General features: G+C 36.3%; 1 pseudogene; it reads left to right on the forward strand.

Annotated features, from left to right (window-relative positions):
- The first annotated feature begins 3,553 nt into the window (after positions 1 to 3,553).
- On the forward strand, positions 3,554 to 4,490 carry LOC105742720 (annotated as a pseudogene).
- Positions 4,491 to 5,233: the final 743 nt, after the last annotated feature.

Genomic DNA, 5,233 nt, shown 5'->3' on the forward strand with positions numbered 1-5,233 from the left:
ACAAATACTGGACACTCAAAATGAGGGAAGGAAAGGTTAATTTAGTTCACAGTTACTGGAAGTATCAAGAAACTGGAGGAGAGGCTGGGGTGCTGTTGTGTCCAGGATGACCTTCTCCACATCTCTGAGAAGGTACAGGCTCACCAGTTTAACAGTTCATGCCTCTCTGGCCCACCCCTCGGGCCCCACCCTGGTCCTCTGGCCCCAACCCTCAAGCCACTCATTGTTCCTCCAGCCGCATCTGCTCCATAACTTACATGAGGCTTTGGGGGAACAACTAGACACAAACCATAACAGGTTGTTTTCAAGATTTGGCTATAACAAAGTGTGCTGTGTAAACATGGGTGCACATATATCATTATGAAACGAGGCTTCAGTTCTTTTGTGAAAACACCCAGATGGGAAATAACAAGACTGAATGGAATTTCCAGTCCTAGTTTTTTGAGCAGTCTCCACACTGATTTCCATAGTGGTTATACCAGTCTACATTTCCACCAGCAGTGGAGAAGGGTTCCTTTTTACCCCTAGCCTCTCCAGCATTTGTTATTAGTTGGTTTCTTAATGATAGCCATTCTTTCCAGGGTGAGATGTGTATGTCAATGTTGTTTTAATTTAAATTTCTTGAGTAGCCAATGATGTGGAACATTTTTTCATGTATTTGTAACTTGTATTTCTTCTTCTTAAAAATGTGCATTCATTTCATGTGCCCATTTTTGAATTGGGTCTTTATGTTTTGAGGGCTGAAATTTTTTTAGTTCTTTATATAATTTAGATAGAAATCCTTTCTCTGAGTGATTGTTTGATTTTTGATTTTCCCCCAATTTTTAGGTGGTCTTTTCCACTCTGTTCATGATTTCTTTTGACATGCAGAAATTTCTGAGTAAGATGAGGTCCCAGATGTTGGTGTTCTTTGGATTATTTCCTCTGCAGTTTCACTTTTGTTAATGAACTGCCTGCCTACTCCTATACCATCAAAATTTCCACCTATTTTCTCTTCCAGGAGATTTAGTATTTCTGTTTTAATTCTGACCTTGATTTAGTGCATGCTGATAGATCTGGGTCCAGTGTTAGTTTTCAGCATGTGGAACACCAATTTTACCAACATGATTTGTTGAAGAAGGTATCTTTCTTCCAGTGAACATGTTTGGTACCATTGTCAAAGATAAGATGAATAAGTGTGTTTGTAGTTGTATTTGCATCTTATAATATCTTCCAGTGATCCTTGGGTCTGTTTTCTTGCCAGTACCATGCTGATTTCATCACTGTAAATTTGCATCATAATTTTAAGTCAGGGATTATAATGCCTCCTGCTTTGCCTTTGCTGCCCAAGATAGACTTTGCTCTTCTTGATAATTTATGGCTTTAGATAAATTTTAAGAATTTTTTCCCTAGATCTGAGGTACATTGGTGGTATTTTGTTAGGGATTGCATTAAATCTTATAACAATTTTGGGAGGATGGCAATTTTCCCAATGTTGGTTCTTCCTGTCCAGGAGCAAAGAATATTGTTAAATTTTCTGAAATACTCTTTGATTTCTCTTTTTTAAAAGATTGCAATTTTCATCTTATAAATCTTTTACTTCCTTTGTTAGATTAATTCTTAAGTATTTCACTTTTATGGGTGCTACTGTGAAGGGCATTGTTTCTCTAATTTTTAACTCAGTGAATTTGTTGTCTTTGTAGAGGAATTCTATTGATTTTTGGATATTGACTTTACATCTTGATATGGTACTGAATTTGTTAATCAACTCTGAAAGCTTCTTGTTAGAGTTTTTTGGGTCTTCCAAGTAAAGTATCATGTCATCTGCAAAAATGATAGTTTAACTTTCTCTTTACCTATTGTTATTCCTTTTATTCCTCTCTTTTTTATAATGGCTCTAGCTAATGATTCCAGAACTATACTAAATGGGATTGGTGAAAGAAGATAGCCTTGTCTTTCTTTTACCTGATATGGGAGTAGAAGCTTTGAGTTTTCTCCACTTCTAATTATGTTGGCTGTTGGTTTGTCATAGATGGCTTTTATCAGGGGAGGTATGTGAAATCCACTCAAATTTTCTGTAAGACTCTGATCAAGAATGAGTGTTGGACTTTGTCAAAAGCCTTCACTGCATCACTTGAGATGATCATGTGGTTTTTGGATTTGGCTGTATTGATATAGTGTATTACATTTACAGATTTGCTTATATTGAATCATCCTTATATCCCTGTGATGAATCCTACCTGGTCGTGGTGCATAATCTTCTTGAAGACTTGCTGTATTCTACTTGCTAGTATTTTATTGAAGACTTTTGCATCTATGTTTATGAGGCAAATTGGCCTGTAGTTTTCTTTTTTGGTTGGATCGTTCTACAGTTTTGGCATAAGTATAACCCTCTCTTCTAGTAATGATTTTGTTAGTGTGGCTTTCTTTTAAATTTTGTTAAAGATTTTAAGGAGTATTGAGATGAAATCTTCTCTAAATTTCAAGCAAAATTCAGCTTTGAATCCATCAAGACCTGGGATTTTGTTTGTTTATAATTTTTTAAATTATATTTTCAATTTCATTAGCTTATATAGGGTTATTCAGAGCTTTCATATCTTCTTGATTCAAGTTTGGCAATTTGTACCTGCATAGGAATCTGTCCATTTCTTCTTTGTCTTCAATCCTGTGAAAATAAAGATTTTAAAAATAGCTATTGATGATTTTCTGAATTTCCATAGGATCTGTAGAAATTTGTCACTTTCATTCTTTCTTGCTTGAATTTGAATGTTGCTTTACTTTTTTGAGGAGGTTTGCTAGGGGTTTATCAATTTTATATGATCTTTCAAAAACCATATTTTGGATTCATTAATTCTTTGTATTGTTTTCTTTGTCTCAACTGCATTAATTTCTGCTCTAATCTTTATAATTTCCTCCCCTCCTTGGAAGTTAGTCTTGGTTTGCTCTTCTTTTTCTAGAAGCTTGAGGTGCAACATTGTGGTATTTAATTTTTCTTGATCTGTTTTCCTAATGTGTGATTTCACTGCTATAAATTTCCCTCTGGATACTGCTTTCATTGGATCCCACAAATTCCAGTAATTTGTGCCTGAATTTTCATTGAATTGTAGGTATTGTTTAATTTCATCTATAATCTATGTAATGCTGAGGAGAGTGTTATTTAATTTCCATGTGTTTATAGGATTTTGTGGTTACTTTTGTTGTTAATTTCCAGTTTCATTGCACTGTGGCCAGATATTATGCATGGGCTAATTTCTGTTTTCTTGCATATACTTAAGCATGAGCTATGCATTAATATGTGTTATATTTTAGAAGATATCCCATGTTCCTCTGGAAAGCATGTGTGTTCAGATGTTGTTGGGTGGGACACTCTGTCCACTATGTCCATTTGTTTAAAGATTTGGGTGTGTTCTGCTATGTTACTAAATTTTTGTCTACTTGAACTATCTTTTTGAGATAAGGGTTTGTTAAGTTCTCGTGTTAAGATTGTGATATTGGAGTAGACTTAGTAGCTTATTCCTTTCTACTGGTGGACATAGTGGAGGAAGCATCATCAGGCTTTCTTCTGACTGTGATCATGTCTAATTCAGAATCTCCCAAGGATCCCGAACAGCTATGGAAATTCTTCATTGGAGTGTTGAGCTTTGAAACAATGGTTGAGTCTGAGGAACCATTTTGAGCAATGGGGAACACTCACATACCGCATGGTAATGAGAGATCCAAACATCAAGCCTTCCAGGGACTTTGGGTTTGTTACTTATGCCACTGTGAAAGAGGTTGATGCAGCCATGAACGCAAGGCCACACAAAGTGGATGGAAGAGTTGTGGAACCAAAGAGAGCTACCTCAAGAGAAGGTTCTCAAAGACCGGGTGCCCACTTAATATTGAAGATCTTTGCTAGTGGCATTAAAGAAGATATTGAAGAACATCACCTACGAGATTATTTTGAACAATATGAAAAAATTGAAGTGATTGAAATTATGACTGACTAAATCAGTGGAAAAAATGGGGGCTATGCTTTTGTAAACTTTGATGACCATGACTCTGTGGATAAAATTGTCATTCAAAAGTACCACACCATGGACAACCACAACTGTGTAGTGATAAAAGCCCTGTCAAAGCAGGAGATGGCTAGTGCTTCATCTAGTCAAAGAGGTCGAAGTTGTTCTTGAAATTTTGGTTTTGGTTGTGAAGGTGGTTTTTGTGGCAATGATAATTTCAATCATGGAGGTGGCTTTGGTGGCAGCCATGGTAGGGGTGGATATGATGGCAGTGGAGATGGCTACAATGGATTTGGTAATCATGGAAGCAATTATAGAGCTGGTGGAACCTGTAATGAATTAGGCAATTACAACAACCAGTCTTCAAATTTTGGACTCATGAAGGCAGTATACTTTGGAGGCAGAAGCTCTGGGTCCTATGGTGGTGGCCAATATCTCACCAAACCATGAAATCAAGCTGGCTATGGTGACTCTAGCAGAAGCAGTAGCTATGGAAGTGGCACAAGGTTTTAAACACTTCTAGGGAACAAAACTTAGGAGGAGAGGAGAGCCAGAGAGGTGACAGGGAAGCTACAGGTCAGATTTGTGAACATAACCAAGCACAGTAGGAGGTGGCAGGGCCTACCTACTACAAAGAAGACATCCTTTAGATAATACTCCTGCATATGGGCAAAAAAAAAAAAAAAAAAAAAAAACTTCAAGGACTGTATTTGTGACTAATTGTATAACAGGTTATTTTAGTTTCTGTTCTGTGGAAAGTGTAAAGCATTCCAACAAAGGGTTTTAATGTAGACCTTTTTTTGTACCCATGCTGTTGATTGCTAGATGTAATAGTCTGATCATGATGCTGAATAAATGTGTCTTAAAAAAAGATTGTGATATTCATTATTAGATTTTTCATGTCCATTAATATTTGTCTTACATAGGTCCATGCTCTCATATTTGTGCACATATATTTATGACTGTTATCTCTTCCTCTTGAATTTTTCCCCTAACCAATATATAGTGGTCTTCTCTATCTCTTTTGATCATTTTTAGTTTGAAGCTCAGATTGTGTGCAAACAGTATAGCTACACCTGCTTTCTTCTGAAGTCCTAGAATATGTAGTATTATTTTCCAATTCCACCTTCAGCCTATGAATTTCCTTATGAGCTAAATGTGTTCTTGTGTGCAGCATACTGTGTGATTTAGTTTCTTCATACATTATGCCATCTGCCATTCTAGTTTTTTAACTGTTGAATTGATTCCATTTAATA

Source organism: Octodon degus, unplaced genomic scaffold (genome assembly GCF_000260255.1).
Source record: "Octodon degus isolate 3935 unplaced genomic scaffold, OctDeg1.0 scaffold00068, whole genome shotgun sequence".
NCBI classification, from domain to species: domain Eukaryota; kingdom Metazoa; phylum Chordata; class Mammalia; order Rodentia; family Octodontidae; genus Octodon; species Octodon degus.